At 38.4% G+C, this 23,912-nt stretch overlaps 1 protein-coding gene across 4 annotated transcripts in view; it reads left to right on the top strand.

The window, feature by feature from the left end:
- Positions 1 to 3,177: 3,177 nt before the first annotated feature.
- The window catches only part of LOC141611331 (putative late blight resistance protein homolog R1B-23), a 31,209-nt gene continuing 10,474 nt past the window's right edge, over positions 3,178 to 23,912 (top strand). The window contains exons 1-3 of one of the 4 annotated variants that reach the window (XM_074429849.1): positions 3,178 to 3,456; positions 3,678 to 3,747; positions 19,363 to 19,445. The gene's annotated coding sequence lies outside the window, so the exon portion shown is untranslated. Of the gene's footprint in view, positions 3,457 to 3,656; positions 3,748 to 19,362; positions 19,446 to 23,912 lie in introns of all 4 variants that reach the window. The other 3 variants (XM_074429848.1, XM_074429847.1, XM_074429851.1) reach the window with 3 other exon arrangements.

Genomic DNA, 23,912 nt, shown 5'->3' with positions numbered 1-23,912 from the left:
TGCTTCTTTAATAGATTAAACTCCATGTTTTATACACGGAAAACAAAAAAAGAATAGTTGAATAACATTTTGTAAGCAATGACCAAATTATATACAATAAAACACTATAAATAAGCCCAAGCGCCGAACATGCCGGTTGTACGGGTATTTAATATCTTCACAAATTAACTCTTACTTCAGATCATTCCAGTTCACCGCCATTCAGTTTAGTTTAGTTTTCAGCTCCATTCAGTTCATTTCGGCTTTCCTAACAAAAAAAAACTCTCTTTAATTAACCACGTTATCAAGATAGCATTGGCGAGTAAGATTTAAGGACGATCGACGTAATCCCCATACGCCTTGCTATCCTTATCCCCATGCGTTTGATGCAACAACAGTGGAGATTGGCTACTATAAGTTTGATGCTTTTATTTGCCGGATACTACTTTATACATTATACATGGTAGAACATTACCAGTAGGCCCGAGTATCGCACGGGCATTAAATCTAGTATATATATAAAAGAGGCTTTTTTCAGGCACTCTAATAGACTCCAATTTTCGTAAAACACCTCTGAGACTAAAAGATAGAGTTTCTTAGCCAACAGATAGAGTTTCTTAGCCAACAATAAACGTCAAAATTAAGAATGCTTCGGAGGATAGTGTTAAAGAAGTCTTATTTAAATTAAATACGGAGTATATGTTTTATTAACAATATAATTTCACCTACTTCCAAATTCCAATGCTATATATAAATAGATTTACCCCCAGAATCATTAAACGCAGTTTCGTCATTCAATAAATGTGCTATTATTTCACTTAGTTGTGTTTATATTACGATCTTTGTCATTATTAAAGCCATATGTGCTTACTAACTATTTTTTGTTGTGGATTTTTCGGTAGGCGTCGAATTATTCACGTGTATATTTTCCACACTTAATTGACCCACGAATTGGGTAGGTTGTGTATCATCTTTCTTTCATGTTCACACTAAATGACCGATAACTATTGTATTGTGTCTCCGTTATTTTTGTATTAAGGTCGTCTTTTTGTATTTCCTTTTCTGCATTGTTTTATAAGGAGTATATAGCATTACAGTTGATATTAATACTGATTACATAGATAACCTTTGTCTTACTACTCAAAGCTTTTTGTTATACTCATTTGCTTCCATTAATGATGTTTATTTGGACTTTTTTTCCTTTCTAATGTCTACGACCACGCATGTTTTTACATGATTATTTGTAAAGAAAGAAATATAAAAGATGCACATTTTGAGGAACGAGAGAACTCCAGTTTTTTTGGAAACATTTCAAATTAAAATTAACATTGAAATTTCACAAGATATACTCCCTCCTATTCTTAATAAATGTCCCATTAGGAGGAGGGCATAAAAATTAAGGAATATTGTTAAACAATGAAATGTTAAAGATAGGGGGTAAGATTATACAATTAGTAGATTATACAACTGGTTGTATGTAGTTTATGTACAACCTTTTTAATGTTGTCGAGTTTTGTTATAAAGTTGTCGAGCTTTACTAACAAAATTGTCGAGTTACAATACAAAGTTATTGAGCTTAAGAGGAATAATTATTAAACTCAATAACTTTTTAAACTAGCTCAATAACTTATAAAATAGCTCGACAACTTTGTGTAAAGAACTCAACAACTTTGAGGCGGTTGTACAATGCTAATATACAATTGGTTGTAAGATAGTATTTGTGAAGATTATAAGAGAAATGGTGTTATAATTAAGAGGGATAATTTGATAATGAAGATGCTAATGACTCCCTCCATTTTTACACAGCTTTTGTTTCCCACCATAATTAACCAGACATAGCTGAAACAAAGTTAACATGCTCATGACTTCTTAATTTAACCAAAGTGTTAGGGACATGCAATTCATTAGGTATACATACAACTGGTTTCAAATATATACTTAACAAGTTGATTAAAATAATAATTACATATCAAAAGATAAATATGGAAGTATCACCCGATTAATATACATTAGATATACGATAGATTTAGATGGTTACTTGAGTTAGGCCAAAATTAGGACACCTAAGACCAAAAAATGGTAGTGTATATCAACACTTTTTTACAATATGATAACACCATTATTTCTATGCGTTACAGCGACAAACATTATATATATGTCGTTACACGTTCTACAATGACCTTGATAATTTGTTTTAAATTTGTGGTTTTTAAGTTTAACACTCCGTAATGTGTCAATAACTCTAATATAAATTGGCAGAGGCGCTTTTGAAGAGGGTGTAGCGTGTGCGAGTGCGACTGCAACTGCGATTGCATTCTCTTTGTTTTAGGGGAAAGAGATAAGTAAAACAGTAAGATGGATACTAAATTTCATGTATTTTGTGCAGGAGGAAGTTCGAGGGATAAGGATAGTTATTTTCTTAATTTCATGTATAACATTTTTCTTCTTACGAATTTTTAGTAAGTTATAGAATATGTTTTATGTTATCTTAGCGTAAGACGATTTTTAATTGACTTTTAAAATATAAAGGATAATAACCGAATTGGACAAAAGTATAATTATTTATGAAAAATACCAGATATTAGAGTCTGAACTTAAATAGCTTAGTGCGAACTACTTGCATAAAAAAAGCTTAGAATTAACTTTAAAGACAGGCTACTAATTCCATTGATTATATCTCATAAAGTGTAATAGCTAATTTCACTTTTCGACGTTGTTCTATATGCGGTTTATTTCTCGCTATTACGACATATCGAAATGCCACATGAATTAATATACGACAATCTTAAACTATTATAGAAGTACTATTATTTGAATAAGATTCTTAATTAAGTTAAAACTAGAACATAATAAAATATATAATAAATTTGGAATTAGTTGATCAGAACATTAATCTTGGGTAGAATACCACACAAACAACAGTCGTGATTACATTATTTAGTTACAACATTATTTGCGACAGAGAACAACAAGATCATAAAAAAAAATGTTAATTTATTTGTATATACCCATATTCTTAAAAAAATATTTCAATGTATTTGTATATACTCACATGCTCACGAGAAAACTAATGTTAAGAAAGTAAACATAGCTTCTCAATTGCGAAGATACAATTAGAGACGAATCAATATTATAAGCACAAAATCTAGTTTGTGTATATATTAAACCTGAAAAGATGTGAGTCATAGCAGACATGTAATTGAATCATGTGCGATGTGCCACCTCTACCTCCACAGCTCCCCCGAATAAGTAATTTTACAACGTCGGATCTGAAGTCAACGGCTAACGTGAATCTCGAAAAGGGCTGGTGGTCGTTTTTATTAAATCATAATATTTGCAATTGAAAGTCTTATTTTAATAATTAAACCTCAGCAAATTAAAGATGGATGCCTATAATATACTCCATAAATGGTTTCTTCTCTTGCCCCATTATTTCAAGCACCTTACATCTCTTGGATCCTCAAGATTAGTCCTCAGGTATTTCATTTTGTATTTTGCTTTTATTAAGTTTTTAAGTTTTGATATCATCATCTAACATACTCTTTTCGTGTTAATCATGTATTTACCTTTTATATTTATTATTAAAGATATTTTAATCAAAATTAAACAAATGAATAAGACGGAACTTGTACATTATAATTGATACATCTCATATTTTGTTCTCTTTTTAATTAAAGTGTAGGATTTATACTCTCCAGGTGAAATTTGATACTTCAAATTGGATACCAAGCTGATCTTGATCCGCTCAAGGTTCCATATCTTTCACAGGTTAGCCGCATTATAATTATAATATATACGGTTGTTTTGTTTTGTTTTGTTTTGTTTTTTTTTTTTTTTTTTTTTGGTATAGTGATTAGTGATTAGTGAATAAGTGAATAACCAACCTTCAACCTTTTTATTCCAGCTGTATAGGAAAAACATTATATACGCTTGTTTCACACTTTCATCCACCAAAAGTTAGCAATTTAAGTGTTTTCTGTTTTTGAAAAATGAGATAACTACTAGTGAATTATTGATACCGTATTTCTAGTGATGGATATAGGAATTGTTTTTCCTGTGTCCCTTCGTTTAATGAATTATTTGTAGCTAGATCGGTTTAATAGGTTAGGGGAGCGGGTTATTGAGTTGACTAATTTCAGGTTTTGTTTTGTTTGGTGACTAGAGATCACATTTTCTTTTTAACCCATAATAAGTTACTAATTTCATCCGAATAAAGGACCAAATTACTGTTAAAGATACATTACATAATCTTGGTCGGCATATCTAATCTCACGTAATTATTGATTTATTTGTGTATTGTATACCTTAATTAGTCCTCTAATTATGGAGTAAATTCTATGGTGGCAAATGAGGTGCAACATCGACTTGAAAATGGGTCATTTGGGCCGGTTCGGGCGGGTTAGTTCGAATCGGGTCATGATTTTGACTTAATTAAGTTATTTCGGGTCAATCGAGTCACTTTCGGATCTATCATGTCACTTCCGGTGATACATTTCCGTTCACTTTCGGGTCTCAGGTCGGCCTTATCGAGCCGGGTCATTCGGATTTGGTCAGTTTTGCCAAGTTTAGGCGCAGCGCAAGGTCAGTACAATATAGGGCGGGGAAATGGCAAATAAGCCCATACGTTTAGTCCTATGTATTAGTCAACAAAATATTCCGTAAATATTTTGTGTATAGTTAGTTTAGTATATCTTGTAGATATTCTATATCTTGTTCACACTGTAACCGAAAGCTATGTACTCGAGTACATATTCTAACCTAATGAAAGGAAACCGTCAGGGATTCAATCATTTACATGGTATCAGTGTCTTGGGTTTTTTACAAAAAAACTCAATATCACCGCGTCTTCTTCGTTCTCCCTTCCCTCTAGAGCCACGGCCATGGTGAGCGAAGCAGAATCCGCGGCTACTTCTGGTGCTCAAAGCGGCAAGTCCACTTTGCACCCCGTCTATTCCGTTACCAACATTCTCAATAAAGTGCGAATGCTTGATGGTGTCAAAATCACCTATTCGGCTTGGGTGAAATTATTCACCCTTCATGCCAAGGGCTATAAGGTGTCCCATCACATCGATGGCACCCGTCCTCCCGCTCCTGCCGACCCCAATTATGCTGAGTGGTGCGAGATTGATGCACATGTCCTCCAATGGATCTACGGCTCCATCTCCGAGGATCTTCTTCTCCGTGTTCTTGAAACGGATTCCACAACCTACGCGGCCTGGACTCGTCTCAAAAATCATTTCCACAACAACAAAGGGGCTCGAGCAGCGGCGTTGGAGCACGAATTCACTAATATGTCGCTTTCGAAATGCTCTTCGCTTGATGAATACTGTCAAAAATTGAAGGACATTGGCTCCCAACTCACTGATGTCGGGAGTGCCGTTGACGATCAGAGATTGGTCCTTCAATTGGTTCGAGGTCTTCCCAAGGAATACGATACGGTTGGTGCCTATATTAATCAAACCCTTCCCACGTTCGAAACGGCTCGTAGCATGCTTCAATTGGAGGAACACCGCCAGTCAGCACGCCCGGACAGCACACCTGCGGCTGCCCTCGCTGCACCGGCTGTTTCGTCTCCAACTAACTCCGGGTGGGGTGACGGGTCGGGTAATACTACTAGTGGCCAATCAAGTCGTAACAATTCTGGTGGTGGTACATGGAACAAGAACAAAGGGAATTATAAAGGGAAAGGCAAAGGTGGTAACAACGGCGGGAACAGCTACAACCGCGGGGGTGGCAACGCAGGGGGTGGCCGACAAGCCTCTGTGCAAACGTGGGTTGCTACTGGACCGCCATAGTTCTGGCCGACGTCGTGGACCATGCCTCCTTGCCCATACCCAGCCCAGCAAGGTTGGGTTAGCCCGTGGCAGCCTCAGCCGCGTGGAATGGAGCCGCTCCAATCCCGATTCTCTTCTATGCAGCCCACCACTGGTCAGGCGTATGTCGCCAATGACGCCTTCGAACCATCCAAGATTGGACAAGCTTTTCAAGCAATGCAATTATATCAACCCGAGGACAACAATTTCTATATGGACACAGGCGCTTCATCACATCATCACATTTGACGTCCGAGTCAGGTATACTTTCCCCTCCTTTCAATAAGAGTAATATTCGGTCTATTTATGTCGGTAATGGTAAGTCCATTTCGGTTCGTGGCTCAGGAAATACAACCTTAACCACCCCTACCCATAACTTTACTCTTAAAAACGTCCTATATACCCCACAGATAATTAAAAATTTGATTTCTGTCCGGCAATTCACCAAAGATAATAATGTGACTGTCGAATTTGATCCTAATGGTTTTTCTGTGAAGGATATATGGACTGGGAAAATACTAATGAGGAGCAATAGCACCGGTACTTTCTATCCCGTGTCAGCTACGTCAACAAATGAGCCGCCCCAAGTCTGTCTTGCTGAGTCGTCCTCCGACCTATGGCACTCTCGCCTTGGTCATCCGGGTCTTAATATTATTGATAATCTTTGAACTAGAACTTTTATTTCCTGCAATAAAGAGCGTCGCTCCAAACTCTGTCATGCGTGTCAAATTGGCAAGCATAAGCGTTTACCTTTTTCTATTTCTCATTCTGTTTCTTTATCGCCCTTTGACATTATACACTGTGACTTGTGGACATCTCCAGTTTTATGCAAAAGTGGATTTAAGTATTATATGGTTTTAATTGATAATTATGCTCAATATGTTTGGGTTTATCCGCTTAAGTTTAAGTCCGAAGTTTTCTCTAAATTCTTGCAATTTCGAAATTATGTTCGTACACAATTTGGCAAAGAAATTAAGAGCTTTCAATGCGATATGGGCCGTGAATTTGATAACTCTTCCTTCCACAATTTCTCGACCCAACATGGCCTCTCTCTACGTTTTTCGTGTCCACATACGTCCTCTCAAAATGGCAAGGCCGAGCGAATGATCCGTCGCCTCAATGAAATTATTCTCGCCCTCCTTGCACACGCATCTCTCCCACCTCAATATTGGGTTGATGCTCTCCACACTGCCACCTATCTCCACAACATCCTTCCCTCCAATTTACTCCGATATAACTCCCCTGCTTCCGCTCTCTTTCTTCGTCAACCTACCTATGATCATCTTCGTGTCTTCGGGTGTCTATGTTACCTGAACTTGTCCGCAACTCGAGCCCACAAACTTCAACCTCGCTCCTTCAAATGCGTCTTCCTAGGCTACCCACAAAATTATCGGGGATACCGGTGCCTTGATATTGCTACAGGTAAAATCATTTTGTCTCGGCATGTCACCTTTGATGAATTTGTTTTTCCCTTTGCCTCGACATTCCAACCCCAACCATCCTCCTATTCATTTCTTGACCACGATTCCCCTGTTCCTACTCACCACTTCTCCTACCCTAACCCCACGCCCAATACCCCTACTGCCACACCAGCTACCCCTACTGCCACACCAAATAACCACGACCCTACACCCACCCCAGCCAGTCCAAGCTCTCCCCCTACTGCCAGCACCGAGCCCACATCCCCACTTACACCAGACTCCCCTCCTTCACCAGCCCGTTCCCCCACACCAACTCCACCACCTCCCCCTCCCCCTCCCCCTCCTCCTCCACGAACCCATACAATGGCCACCCGTCTCCAACACGGGATAACCAAGCCTATTAACCGAACCAACCTTCTCGCCCAAGCTCCCTCACGCCTCTCACCCATTCCCAAATCCCCTACCGAGGCACTTAAAGATCCGAACTGGGCTGCTGCCATGAATGCCGAATATAAAGCTCTTATTGATAACAATACTTGGGAACTTGTACCTAGGCCGTCTAACGCTCATGTGATTAGGTGTATGTGGCTGTTCCGTCACAAATTTCGCTCCGATGGCCGTCTTGAGCGCTATAAAGCGCGACTCGTTGTTAATGGTAAAACACAACAGGTCGGTATTGATTGTGATGAGACTTTTAGTCCTGTTGTTAAACCTGCTACTATTCGTACGGTCCTCAGCTTGGCCGTCTCACGTGCTTGGCCCATACATCAGCTCGACGTCAAAAATGCATTCTTACACGGTGACTTACTTGAAACGGTGTATATGCACCAACCTCCTGGATTCGTCAATGGTAATAATCCGTCCCATGTGTGCCGCCTTAAAAAATCTCTTTATGGGCTAAAACAAGCTCCCCGCGCCGGGTATCAACGATTTGCTAATTTTATTTTGTCGCAGGGATTTCGCGGTAGCAAATGTGATGCGTCTTTATTTATTTATAATAATGGTCCTCATATTGCTTACCTTTTGTTGTACGTCGATGACATTGTTATTACAGCTTCTAGCACGTCCCTTCTCCACAACATTATTACTACCTTGTCGAGTGAGTTTGCCATGACAGATTTAGGCAAGCTCCATCACTTCCTTGGCATCACGGTCAATCGCTCCTCCCATGGCTTATTTCTTTCCCAAAGCCAGTATGCCAAGACAATTCTCGCTCGTGCCTCCATGACCGGGTGTAATGCCACTGCTACTCCCGTTGATACGTCCTCCAGCGCTGGTCCTTCCGTGGCCGACCCAGCCCTTTATCGGAGCCTCGCAGGTGCGTTACAATATCTTACTATCACTCGACCAGATATCACCTACGCCGTTCAAGAGCTGTGCTTATTTATGCATGACCCGAGGGAAAGCCACTTACACTTTATGAAACGGGTTCTCCGTTATGAAACGGGTTCTCCGTTATGTTAAGGGCACTATTGATTTCGGCCTTACTATGTCCGTCTCCAAGTCGCACAACTTAACTGCTTATTCTGATGCCGACTGTGCCGGTTGTCCTGACTCTCGCCGATCAACCTCAGGCTATTGCGTGTTTTTAGGTGATAATCTCATTTCCTGGTCTTCCAAACGCCAGGCTACGGTTTCGAAGTCAAGTGCCGAAACCGAATATCGCGGGGTTGCTAATGCCGTTGCTGAGACGAGTTGGCTGCGTAATTTACTTCTTGAGCTTAATATGCCCATTCGCCATGCCACTCTCGTTTATTGTGATAATGTTTCAGCCGTCTATCTCTCTATCTCTCTGCCAACCCTGTTCAGCACCAGCGCACGAAACATATTGAAATTGATATACATTTTGTTCGTGAGCAAGTGCAGCTTGACAACGTGCGTGTCCTCCATGTCCCTTCCGCTTACCAGTACGCTGACATCTTCACGAAGGGGCTTCCACGCCAGCTGTTTACACAGTTTAGAGCCAGTCTTTGCGTCCGCTCTCCTCCCGCTTCGACTGCGGGGGTGTATTAGTCAACAAAATATTCCGTAAATATTTTATGTATAGTTAGTTTAGTATATCTTGTAGATATTCTATATCTTGTTCACACTGTAACCGAAAGCTATGTACTCGAGTATATATTCTAACCTAATGAAAGGAAACCGTCAGGGATTCAATCATTTACACTATGTGCAAATCACCCCCACAATTTTCAATACGTTTAAATTAATCTCGTGTGTTTAGCATTTGGTGTAAATTGCCCTTCATTTAATTAATTTAGTTGATATTCAACTAGTTTAGACCTCGTGCAATAAATGCACGCTATATAAAGTATTTTTTTATTTTAATAAATTACTTATATATTAATGGTATCTCATTAATTCATATTTTTCGTCCCTGTATCTTGCTTTGAAAATGCTTTGAAAAAAATAGTTGTAACTGACAATTAATCAAGAAAATTGAGTAATGTGCTGAAATGTATTTTAAACAAAATATTTGTTTATAACACAAAGCTAATGATTTCAATTTTAAAATTCTCTTAATTTTTATGTCACAAAAGTAGTAATAGCGATTTACAGTTATGTTTTATACGTAATATGAGTTAAGTCATTCTCAAATAATAGCATCAATAAAAGATTTTAACAGTTAATAGTTTTATATAAGTTTAATTATATTTTAATTAAAAGATTCTAGTTTAGAGTTTAGTAAAAATAATATAATTTGATGAAAATATTAACTTTAATGAAACGATAATAAACTAATTAATAAAAGATAATATAATTATTATTTTCCTTACTTAGTAATAAATGTAATTAATTGTAATTAACTTCCTTATTTAAAAAGATGCTTTTTGGAGGGGAAAATTGTGAGATTACCTATTCTTTTAGTAAATAGAGGATATTTTATCCCTTCTCTTATTTATTCCCTTTTAGTTTCCCTCATTTTTAAAAGAAATTTGATCAATGAACCAATCTACCCCTACCCTACCACCCTTTGTTTATTGTTAAAAACCCAAATTCATATTCTTCTCATGAGAAATTCTTCCATCCACCCGGAGGATGTCCTCCCACTCACACATGAGGAGGACAAAAATGGGAATTAAATATTGTATCCTCCTCATGTGTGAGTAGGGAGGACGGAAGAATTTCCCCTTCTCATACACTCCGTATGTCCCACAACTCCATTATCTCGTGACCTCCTCCGACTTCACCCTTGACCACAATACCACCATGGCACCACCTCATGAAACTCCAGCACCAAATATGACGACACCCTCTACAATCTACTAAACACTAAACACTAAACACTAAACACTAAACACTAAACACTAAACACTAAACACTGGTGCACCACCCTAACCCGCATTACGCCGATCTAACACACACAGGGGCGGAGCCAGAATTCTAAATATGGGGTAGCGAAAAAATATACATCATAATCGTAAAATAAAGTAAAATTCATGGCGCGAGAGAATAAATTTAAGATGATTTCTAATTATGACAACCTAACACGAAAGAAACAAACAATAAACCGCGACAAAAACCTTATATTCAATTTTCTCATATTTTTTATCTCGTTTTAGTAGTAACTGAATGAGAGGGTCCCATTATATAAAATACAACTCAATTATCATAAATTCTCATTTGTGACGGCTGATATCCGTCATAAGCTTGTGACGGGTCAAATAAAACTCACATGGGAGGATAAAGACAAGTCATTTGTGATTTTGTGATTCCTTATGCATTCTACTTTTTGTATTCTCTACCCATGTGGGTGATACTTGACCCGTCACAAGTGAGACCTATTGCTCAATTATTAACATTAAATGAATTTTTTTTTGTATATAAAATACACCGTCTTATCACGGTATAATACAATCTTATCTATAATTCGTGACTTTTTTTTATTGCTAAGATCAATCATTCAAATTTTTATCTTCTTAGAAAACTACCAAGGCCAAAAAAAAATTCAAGTGATTCAATAGAGAAAAAAGAAGAATCTAGTACAAAACATCAATAATTAGAAAATTTTAGAAAAATAATAATCAATTAAAGAAAAAAAAGGCAAGTATAAAATAATTATAAATCAGGTATAAAATTATTATCTTAAAAATGGATTTTAATGAATTTGTTTGAGATTTCCAATCAATTAAGAAACATTTAATGAGAGTGGTGAGAAAAAGTCGAAAACAATGAAAAAAAAAAGGATGGATGTGGGTTTCGAACACGCTACTTGCTGCTTGAGAATTTCTTAACCTTACCACTGGAACACACGCACTTTATTGTTATTATTGCGCTGTTCTTTGTAATTATCCTATTATTATGACAGTTGGGGTAGCAGGAAATCGATTTCTCAATTATTATTTTTTTGCTTGGGGTAGCGGCGGCTACCCTTTGCCACCGCCTGGCTTCGCCCCTGAACACACATGTCATCTGACACCGTCGACATTATATTCGTTGACAGGGGGAGATTCACGGTTCGATTAAGTGGATTCAAGGGTGAGGGGTGGTGTTTTGTGTGGTTGAGGTCGGTTTTGATGAGAATGGGATAATGTCGTAGTGGTGAGGCGATCGGACATAGAGTACGACAAACTTGCTTGGTGGTTGAAGGTGATTTTGAGCTAAACTTAGGTTTTTAGGTGGTCGGAGGGAGAAGAGGGGGTGAGGTGGTGTGGTGATAAAAAAAAGAGTAAATTTGGGTTTTCACAAATTTTAGTAATATTATTATTATTATATGTGAAATTTTAATATTAATTAATCATGTTAATTCAATTTTTATGTTTTAAATTACAAAAGTTTAATAATAGAATTGAATTGCACCAAAACATAGAGTTATGGGGTTAAATTTGCACGTATTGAAAGTTATGGAGGTGATTTGCACATAATAGTAAACGTATGGGCTTATCTACATAATATAAAAGCCAAGTCTTTTCTTGACTTATGATTGGCCGCTGAGTTTCTACATGTGGGTACCCCATGTTTTCTATTCTATTTAATTACCCTCTTTTCTTAACACAATTTCTATTCCTATCTCTTATTCCTATTTTAATTACTTATGTTAAAATATAAGTTAAAATGTCACAATTTCTATAAAATGTTCCAATTTACATACATTCAATGGGTCTAACATGTCAAATACCTTTAATATAATTCTAATAAAATACGGTTGTATATTATATTATCTGATATTCAAATCTAATATTTATCAAATATTCGAATCTCCAAATATGGACTATTTATATTGTCACGGTATTAAACATTTAATCACGCTCAATTATATGTTCATGTATCTAATAATAGCGCCAGCTATTACGACCCATGCATTTTTTGCACGGGTATAAAACTAGTTTGGTACATTCCCGCAATATAGGGGGAGTGGGATTCAAACTCGTGGCCTATTACCACGATACCTCATTCTGAACAACCAGAACAACCAGGTTGAGGCTCAGAACTCTTCGGTACAAATATGGTTCAACCTAATTAAATTTGAAGAGTCCTTTAATTGCCTTCCTTCCCACAACACTTCACGTTAGTTATTTCGCTTTCATCTTTTAGAAAATTGCATAAACATTAATAATTTACGACGATGGTGAATCAACGAATATAGTGAAGTGTGTAATTGGTGTAATTATTATATTTACAATTTACACTTCTCAATCATTCACTTCCCTTTCTTCGATTTTCAATTCGTTTGATTTAATGATCATAATTGGTAATTAGATTTTTCTGAAATCAAGGAAATAATGTAGGTCAATTTGGTTGATTACTGGCAAAGTATGGGAAATTAGTGTTTGAACCATTGCTTTGTTGATGTTAATTTTTTTGGAAACGAGAGCGGGGAGGGATGTTCTTGTGCCATTGACATGATGGCCATGGCGTTCGTGAACCTAAATGAGTTCGTGAACCTAAATGAAGAGTCATGTCCCACAAAAGAACCACCCATGGTGGTCTCGTGCAAGACGGAGCCATTGGAGATTCGTTTGTGGCATTAAATATCCAATACATTTCTCACCTCTGAAATTATGACCATGGTGATGACTGATGAGGCCATGTGCCACGGTTTTGAGTCGGGTCATGGAGCGCACCCTTGTCTAAACTCACGACAAAAATGCTAGCGAGAGCGTCAAGCACTAGTGTTTGTCAAGCAGTAGTGCATTCGTAATCGGTCTCGGTTTGCGTGGCGTGTGTCGGACCCTAGTTTCGATCATCAACGGTCGACACACACATGCTTGTTAGTAAGTTATGAAGGCAAGAGTCGTTCATAAGAATGCAAGCAACAAGCAATAAGAAGGCAATTGGGTAGGAAGTAGATTCATTGACTAATACTCCCCAAAGAGGGAAATTTGATATTGTGCAGAATAGCGACACGTTTTCACGTTTTCTAAACGCCTAAAAACGTATCTTAAACTAAAAAGCTAGCTGGAAGTAATTTTGGAGTTCTACATGACTAAAAAACAAACAAAACGAAAATACATAAGTAGAAACATAAAATCTAAGGGCTCGAAGTGAACGGATCACGCCCGCACTTTTTAGGGATTGTGCGGTGTTTTAGCGGCTCGTTACACTCTCCCCCACCTAATATGTTGCCGTCAAAACACCTCGTTACACTCCCCCACCTAATATACTTAATATGTTGCCGTTCTCGGCAACGCTGGAAGTCTTCAAGGTGACTGGCTGATGCTGCTGGAAGTTGGTTGGAACGGATGTTTGCACACTTGCTTTTGTTGCGGGTAGGATCTTCTGGATCTCGATGGTACGACTTCAAGCAACTCACATGGAACACCACGTGACACTTGATCCAGGTAGGGCGCTCGAGCTTGTATGCCACTTCCCCAATCCGCTTGATCATTTGGATGAGGCCTTTATACTTTCGAACCAACGCTTGTCTCGTCCCTTGAGGAATCTCATCTGTTCTTTATTCAACTTCAACATTACCATGTCGCCTACTTTGAACTCCCTTGGTCTTCGGTTCTCATCTGCCCATTTTTTCATGCGGCGTGACGCCTTCTCTAGATAAGCTCGAGCCGAGCAATCTCTCTATTCGCATTCCATTCTTTGGTGAACTCGTGAGCTTTCTTTGTGCGACCGCCATAGACATCTGCAATTGTGGGAGGCAATAATGGTTGTTGACCTCTAACAAGTTCAAATGGGCTCTTATTGGAAGAGGAGCTTGTCTGAACATTAAAGCAAGCAGAATTGGGCAACATCGACGGTTCATGCCCACTCCATTTCCTACTACATTTGAGTAGCTCCCAGCGTAGGTATTCTTTTAACATACTATTCTTTTAACATACTGTTAAACCCTTCGGTTTGGCCATGTGTTTGGGGATGGTAACTTGATGACATTCGGAGACTTAACCTAAGAGCTTGAACAACTTTCCCGAAAATAGTCCCGTGAAGCGAGAGTCGTGGTTAATGACTATACTTTGAGGTAGCCCCAATACTTCACGTTAGCGCTACCACCCTTCGGAAGAGGAATGATGGTTACATACTTCGAGAATTCGGTCCACAATGATAAGGATTACACTTAACGCCCCCACCTTCGGCAACCCAGATATGAAGTCCATCCCCACCTTCGGCAACCCAGATATGAAGTCCTTCGAGATGTTCTCCCATATGGTCGGGTCGTCGTCGGCACTCTCCCGGCTTCTGTTTCTCTCCTTTATCTTGTTGGCAAATAAGGCAGGTCTTAGTGTACTCTATTACATCATCCTTCATCGGTGGCTAGTAGTAGCTCCGCTTCAGTAGGCATAAGGTTCTTTACCATCGCGGATGACCCGCCCACAAGGTATCATGACACTCTTAGGAGAATCTTCCGCAATCCTATCGGCTTTGGAACAAAAATCTGATGTCCCTTCGTAAGTAGAAGTCCATCCTCCATCCAGAACTTGCGAGTCTTCTCTTCGACGACCAATTATTTTAGAGTCCTTGCTAGTGGGTCTTGATCGAGGTGCTCTTTCGCCTAATTTGTGGCCACCGTGGTGGTAGAAAAATGGGCAATCGTGTGGAACGTAGACAGGTCGCACCTTCGACTTAAGGTATCAGCGACCCTATTTGACGCTTTGGTCGGTAAGCAAATTGCACATCAAACTCGGCCAACAATTCCTGCCATCTGGCTTGTCGGCTATTTAGCCTGGGCTAAGTTAAAAAGTGGGATGCGGCAATGAATAATGGCTATGAGTTCCTTCTCTTGGACAGCATAGCGAGTCTCGGCCCCCTTCAACTTTCTGCTCTCAAAGACCCCGGGTTGACCCTCTTAGAGGAGTATCCCTCCAAGGGCAAAGTCAGACGCATCTGTCTCGACTTAGAAAGGTTTCGTGATATCTCGTTCTTATACCACTGCTTCCTTGAGCCTCTCAAAGGCTCTTCTCCTGTCGATAGACCACTCCCACTTCACATCTTTCTTCAGAAAATCGATTATTGATTAGTGGAGCGGCAATTTTTGAATACTCTCGAATGAATCTCCGATAATAGTTCGCTAGCCCCAAGAGACACGTTGTTTCTTGGAGTTCCCCCGTTCTTGATGGTTGTAATCTTCTTCGGATCCATTATAAGTCTCCCTTTTCCCACGATGACTTCGGGTTCGGCAAATTCACACTTTTCTTTTTTGACAAATAAGTGGTTGTCTTGTGTTCGGTCAATGAGCGGCTATACACAACGATATTGTCAAAGGTACACCACTGTCCAAGTACTCGTGAAACACATGATTCATCAACGTGCAAAACGTCGCAGGTGCGTTTGCATAGCCAAAAAGCATAACCAACCATTCAAATCACCCATATCTCATCACACAAGCAGTATTTGGCTTATCTTCGGCGATTCGAACAAGTCAGCTACCAAAGGGAAGGGATGGGATGGGATAGGGGTTTCTCACCATCGGCTTGTTCAAGGCCCGATAGTCGATACACAATCTCAGACTAACGTCCTCTTTCTTTTGAAAGAGCACGGGAGCTTCATATGGAGTTTTAGAAGGTCGAATCAACCCTAAGCGATGTTTTCGTAGTTTAGCTAACTCCTCTGGGGTTTTGAATTAACTCAATTTGATGGTCCACCAACCGCCGTGGCGGTAGACTCATATGCAACTGATCTAGCACTTCCTCGCACTTCTGGTTCCACGGATTCAGCGGAAGTGTCCTCTTTTATGGACACGGTACACAAGTTAAGTACACCGATTCTCCCTTTTAGAGTCCCCTCTTCAATTTCATCGATTAGAGGAGTGGTCCCTTAGCTTTCTCTCGCCTTCTACGGCTTTCACAAGACATGGTTTTGATTCGACCATCATTATGCTTCTACGGCTTTCACAAGACATGATTTTGATCCGACCACAAGACATGGTTTTGATCCATCCATCATTAGAGACCCATTGTGGGGTGCAAGGGGTTCACTTCAAGAAATCCATTCCGAGGACGATCTTGAAGTCATCCATCGGGCCGCTGGTGTAATCGAGCTTTCCAGTGCAATAGTCCAATTGCTCATCTTTCCAATCGTCCATCTTATCGCTACCTCTCTCGCCACACCCTGGGCCACCGTGAATCGGCTTGGCACTTGAATTGACGGCTTTCATGCTACCTCCTAGGTTCAACTTCATCCCAAGTCTCTTCGCCTCATCGGGGGTCACAAAGTTATGGGAGGCCCCGTATCTATCGTGGCTCATGGCTCGAGTGGACTTCCCATTGATGTTTAGTTCCACGTACATCAGTTCCGTGGACTTGGTCTCGGAGCGCTGGACACCTTTGTCCATTGAACACATCGTATGCACCGCGCCCATCCGAGCCATTTCCCCTTGCTCACTGTCCTCGTCATCATCACACCCCTCTACGTCGTGGTTTGTCCTCTCGGGGTTTCATTCCACCGACATCTTAGACAAATTCTTCTTGAGAGTGTTGGAACTCTCCCTCGTGTGAGAACTCGGACATTCGGTGTGGCCCTTAACAAAAGAAACGGGCAAACGGCTTTGGCTTTCTAGTAGTGGGCTGAAGAGGTTGGAGTAGAATTGTTCGTACCCCACCTTCCATGGGAGTGTTTCCCCTGACGGAACCGACTGTTTTGCGTACAGCTTGTGGAGTCGTTTCTCCAAATTTTGGGTTACTTCCGCCCGCTAGAGAGAATTCTTTCTTTTGGCGGCTTCACGCTCCGTGTAGTAATTGACGAGTCTTTCGGACGGTGTCATCGCAGCCAAGAGATCTCTCGTTGAGCCACTCTTTCAAGCCAAAACTGGAACACCCGGTCCTTCTCGGTTATGTCGGCAATCTCCAGCATACACGCCGAGTAAGCTTTCACGTAATAACGAATCGAGCATGTATGTTTCAAGCTCTTTAATTTCCTTCGAGCTAGATAATTGGTGTTCTCCGGGTAGAATTTCTCCTTGAAGAGTCGTTTGAAGTCATCCCATGACTCTAGCACAACGGGCGTCACCTCGATCTCGGCGTATTTCGAGCGTCACCTCGATCTCGGCGTATTTCGAGCGTCACCATTGTTTGACATCATCCATTAAATACATACTCGCAGCTCGTCGAGCACACTCACTCGGAAGTACTCTTCCATGTCGAAGAGGAAGTTATCGACCTCATTCGAGTCTCTCGCCCACTATACTTCTGAGTTGTAGGCGGCTTTACCTTCGGAGCTTCACCAAAACTCCCGCCTCCAATTTCATCAAGGTGTTACACATGTTCTCAAGTTAGCGAGTTTTTCGTGGAGGTAGCCCACCTCCTCGATTCTTTCGGAATCGCCTTTTCAACAGTCATAAAGCGCGCCTCGTGCCTCTTTATGATCTCGTCTACGATTCTAAAGCGGGCCTTATGCCCTTTTATCGTCTCGTCTAAGGTGTGGTGAGTATTCCCCAAACTCACAAGGAGAGCCTCTAAAGATGGAATTTATGAAGCAGCCCGGCGTAAGTAAAAACCTGATGTTCACTTTTGTTCGCGGTCCGAATTTTTGTTCACTTTTGTTTGAGCCGGGTCGTGGAGCGCACCCTTGTCTAAACTCACGACGAGAATGCTAACAAGAGCGTCAAACACTAGTGTTCGTCAAGCACTAGTGCATTCGTAATCGGTCTCGGTTTGCGTGTGTCGGGATCCTAGTCTGGATCATCAACGGTAGATACGCACATGCTTGTTAGTAAGTTATGAAGGAGAGAGTCGTTCATAAGAATGCAAGCAACAAGCAATAAGAAGGCGATTGGGTAATAAGAAGGCAATTGAGTGCGAAGCAGATTCATTGACTAGTACTCCCCAAAGAGGGAAATTTGATATTACAAGCCTGGTAGCAGGAAGGAAACAAACATTGACGGTGCAGAATAGCGATACGTTTTTAAACGCATAAAAACGTATCTTAAATTAAAAAGCTAGCTCTAAGGTTCGACACGCAGGAAGTAATCTTGAGTACTACATGACAAAAAAAATAGAAACGAAAATACACAAGTAGAAACATAAAATCTAAGGGCTCGAAGTGAACAGATGACGCGCGCAATTTTTAGGGATTGTGCGGTGTTTTAGCGGCTCGTTACACCATGGATGCTCCGACAACGGTAGCAGGCCAAAGGATAGTGCCCTCACCAGAGTAGCCTGACTGGAAATGGCAAAACGAGGTCTCGCGTGGTTGGTTACAGTCGTTCTCCATATAAGCTCGACTCTCTTTTTTCCAATCTCAATCATTCATCTTCGTGTCTGATTCTCCTCACATTCTTCAATATCGATGTGGTATGGTGTACATTATCTTAGCATTTTCATGTTATATGATGTTTTGTAACCAATCTATCTCATGAAGATATTCATAAAGGGTTTGGTTGAGAAAACTATACTGGTATTTGTGATTTTAAAAACAATTATCAATAGTTCATAGCTCTGAGATATTACTAAGAGAAATATACATAACAAGGGTTTGATTTAGAAATTTTTATCTTAATTGGGCTATATTACTATATTAGCAAAATTTGGTCGTTATAAAGCACAAACCTTAACCTTAGTCCCAAAATAACTTGAGATCGTCTACTTGTCTAGCTTACATAATCACTAAGAAAACGATGGATTATATATTGATGTATATTTTTGATTAGTCATGAGCGACCGAGAAAATTCTTTTTCCATATTTTTTTAGCTGTGTTGTAGTATTAGTGATGAAGGGCCTAGTACATGATACATCTCATATTTTGTTGTCTTTTTAATGTGTAGGACCTATACTCTGCATGTGAAATTTGGTACTTCAAATTCGATACCAAGCTCTTGATCCACCGAAGGTTCCATATCTTTCATAGGTTAGCCGCATCCATCCTTTACTCTGCAAATTCTATATCAAATCATTTTTCGCCAAACTCTAAGTTTAAGAAGAACTGCTATAATGGAAGAACTTTTACTTTATTCTTAGTTGGACACACTACTAATCTTCTTCTCTCCATCACGTTATTTTACTTTCTTGAAACAATAAGAAAACTTGGTTCTTAAATAAAATTTTGACAAACTCGATGTACCCACAATATATTTTTTTTTTTTAAAGTTCTTAATGATAAACTCAAGATTAAGAACCACCATTGCACGAGGTTTTTAAATAAAAATCTAGAATGTCCAGTTTGCTTTTACAATTTTCAGGGTGATTAATACCCTCTCATTAATGCTAAACAATTTCTTAATCTATGTGCTAGGCCCTAAAACGTCCAAAAAAGATTAGAGGGAGTATCAAATAATCCTCTTTAGGGAATTTTAGTAAATGATAACGGCTTCCTACGTTTAAGTTTGTTAATGCTTGTTCCTTGCTTTTAATAATAGTGTTACCTGCCTTTGTGTGTCGTTTTGATAAACGTGACTAGGGTTTCGACACACACCATGCCCGAACCCGATAAGCATGCTAGTGGACAATCCTAATAGAAATAAATATAATAGTTGGGTCTCAGGTAGGATAGGGTAGGTTTTGTTTTTGGTTTTGGTTGAGATGGTTCATCTATCGTTGTATCAGAGCGAATGTGACCAAAGGTCACGGATTCAAATCTTACAAAGTGGGAATTTCAGCACATGGTATGGGGGGAGCTGTGCACTAACCACTCTTCAACCCCAATGGGCATTCGAGTGAGGGGGCTTATAGTTGATGGTTCATCTATCAAATCCCTCACTAACGTGAGTCTCTTTATTGGTTGCATTATTTCCTTGATGTGAGCAAAGGTGTGTCGCATGATCCACCTAATTTATACAAATATATAAAACAGAAATTACAACACACAAAGTGAAGGTTCGGATCGTCCCTTTCCCAACTTGGTAACGAAGAAGAGGCTAAATTATTTGAGAATACAGTAAGAGGATTATACATCTGATGTACTACCTCCAATTTTATAGTTTATGAGCATCTAATAAAGTTTTTGAGTTTTATTTTAAAATTTCTGAGTTTTACTATGAAGTTTCTGAGTTTATTCACTTAAACATCAAACTCTAAAAAATTGTAATAAAACTCAAAAACATTACTATAAATTTAGTTAAATTTGAGTTTGGACGGAAAAAATATTAAAATCTAACTTATAAATTTTACTCAATATGCTCGAAAAAATACAAATATGCTCAAAAACAAATAAAGTTTGAGTAAATAAGCTCAAAAAAAATACATATATGCTCAAAAAAACAAAAAAGTAAAGTTGGAGGTAGTAAATCCGATGTATGTTCCTTTTTCCGAATAGGGATGTTAAGTAGATGATAGATAAACATGCTCACTTATTTAGACAACCACCTTTTTTTCTTTGCTTTTCTTTTCTTACTTTTTTTCTTTTCTTTTTGAGATATACCCTTTTTTTGGATTTTGAATACTTAAAAATTATTTAAATATGGGAAGTGACCTTTTTCTTTGTTTTTGTCACTTGATAACAAATCTAAGCTAATGAACTACTTTTCATTTCTTTTTTTTTTCCTTGAAATTTCTCATTTATTTGGAAAGTTTTTGTGGGCTTGAAATTTTTGAGGTCACCATAGAACAGGTTGAACAACAGAAACATCACCCTAAACGACTAATAAGGAAAAGATTAATTGATTACACAATACTAATATGAAACAAAAATTTCTCATTTATTTGGAAAGTTTTTGTGGGCTTGAAATTTTTGAGGTCACCATAGAACAGGTTGAACAACAGAAACATCACCCTAAACGACTAATAAGGAAAAGATTAATTGATTACACAATACTAATATGAAACAAAAAGTGTTCGCAAACCATTTTTTTCATTAGAGTTGGAAACTAAAAAATCGATTAAATTACTAGAAAATGTAAATCTTATTTTTGAATATTTGAAAATTTTCAAATTCTTAGGTTTTTTTTTCAAAATATAGGCATAAGAAACACAAATAAAGCTAAACAAGATGTTACTAAAACAATAAACATAAACTAGACTATAAAACACACAACAACAAGACACCACCAAATATATCAACACTCCAACTTCACAAAAATTGTCATAAGGGACCAACACCACCAATACACACAATCCAACCATAGCTACTCCATCTAACCAACAATAATAACAGACCTCCCTATATTTAAATTTGACATTGTCCCCAATGTCTAGCAACAAGGGAGGGGAAAAAGAGTAAGAGCATCCACATTGAAGAGGATGGTGCATCCTCTTAGCACCTTCTCTCATCTAAGAGGATGTCCTCTTCAATGTGGGATTAATTTAGACATCCTCTTTGAAAGAGGAAGAGGAAGACTTCCTCTATTTTTAGAGGAAGTACAACCTAGGCCATTGTGCCAATTAGTCATGCATTTCCACCATGTGGCATATAATTTGTTTATTTTTTATTTTTTGGTCATTAAAAATTCAAGAGAGGATAAATAAGAGGATCCTCTTTAATGTGGGAAAAAAATAGAAGAAAACTTAGGAGGAGGATGGAGATAGTGGGAAATGAGGTGTCAAAAATATAGAAGGAAAGAGAGGAAATAAGAGGAAGATGGCATACTCTTCAATGTGTATGCTCTAAGTGGGTGAAATTTTTTAGTGTTTCAAGCTTAATCTTTGATCATTCCACTAGGCGAAGTAAGCTATAAAGTCCTAGATGTAAGAAACCAAGTTATAAACTACGGTGTACACTACTTTTAAGACTTAGCACTCGCTCACTGTAGGAGTTTACTTATTCTTAAACAATCTAAACAAATTATATTTATTATTTTCTTACAATTATTTGTTTTATAAGAATAATATGTTAAAAAGTGTGTTATAAAAAAATATGTTAAAATATATGAACAGAATATAAATGAAATTATAAGCATAAAGAAAGCACAATGGTAAAAAATGAACACATTATTTTTACACAATCATTACGAGTTAATTACCAATTCTTAATCAAATTTACATTATAAGTTGGAGTCCAATTCATAAGAAAACTACTTCATAAATAATATTATTTTTATTTTAAAGGAATTCTAAAAAAGCTATAATCTCTACTAGCGCTCGAAAAATTTCCGCTTTATATATGTATTGATTTTGATCTGATTTATGTGTTAAATGAAAGTAAATGATCTTAGGCACCTGAAAAGGTAGCTGAAACCTGAAAAGGTAGCTGAAAAGATAACTGATAAGGTAGGTGAATATTAGAAGTTGATAAGGTAACTGATTATATAAAAATGTGTTTGACAAATTAGCCGAAAAGGTAGCTGATTTTGGTAAAATGACGTAAAAGGATATGAAAATTATTTAATATTATAGAATAAAGGGGTGAAAAATGGAAAATAAGTCATTTCATGTACCTGTTTTCTCAAATGTTACCTAAGGTAGTATTTCATTTGAGGTACCTTATTTGACCAAATACGCTATTTGTCAAACACTTGCAAAACAATCAGGTAGCTGAAATTTTGGTCAAATAAGCTACCTGAATTGTCGTGCCAAACGGAGCCTTAGCTTTTCAACAAGTGGCCACACTCTTTATTTGGTTAAGTAATAAAGGAGATCGATATGGCCGTTTTAAGTGGAGTTGTCCAAATTCTACGCGGGTGACGCAAATTTGGCGAATTAATTTCAACATGTTTGTAAGATGGAAGCTTGGTTGGAAGAAAAATACTTGTGTACTCCGGGAGTACGGTACTCCTTACACTCAAAAACAATTCACAAAATAGAATATTTTAATAGCTTGAGTGTAAGGAGTACCGTACTCCCGGAGTACACAAGAATTTCTCTGGTTGGAATTGTTCTCAAATTTATTTCCCTAAATCGAGTCTTATTTTTAGTTTTCTAATTCAAGTTAGTTTATTATTTTCCTAATTAGTGTAGGAGAGTTTATTTACTTTCCTAATCCTGAATTAGGTAGTTTTTTTTTTTCTTTGGTGAAAGGTTAGAATAACATTAATATCAAACAAGGCTATTACAAATTTACAACCTACACATTTTACATCACCCTTACAAGAGGATTAAGACACACACACATATTACATACAAGTATACAACCCAAAGCTTTAGTCCACACATCCTCACACCTGGGTACATCAATATCCAAACATGAGAAAACCCTCATTTTTACAGCAGTTTGAGGTCTGAGAATACTGCCCTCAACTCGTGCTTTTTGCGTTGAATCCAAATGTGATAGTTCACAGCCATACACACTAGCTATGATATATTTCCTCAGTTTAGACCTTACCGAGGTCGTGCTTTGATCCAATTCATAATATTGTCATGAGGTACTTGGATGTTAAGGAGCTTGGCTATCCCATCAATAATCTGCACACTAAAGGAGCATTGCTGAAACAGATGTTGACGAGTT

This window comes from Silene latifolia, chromosome 11 (genome assembly GCF_048544455.1).
Source record: "Silene latifolia isolate original U9 population chromosome 11, ASM4854445v1, whole genome shotgun sequence".
NCBI lineage: Eukaryota > Viridiplantae > Streptophyta > Magnoliopsida > Caryophyllales > Caryophyllaceae > Silene > Silene latifolia.
Note: the sequence above shows the minus strand (reverse complement) of the source record. Positions and strands in the feature narration are given on the sequence as shown.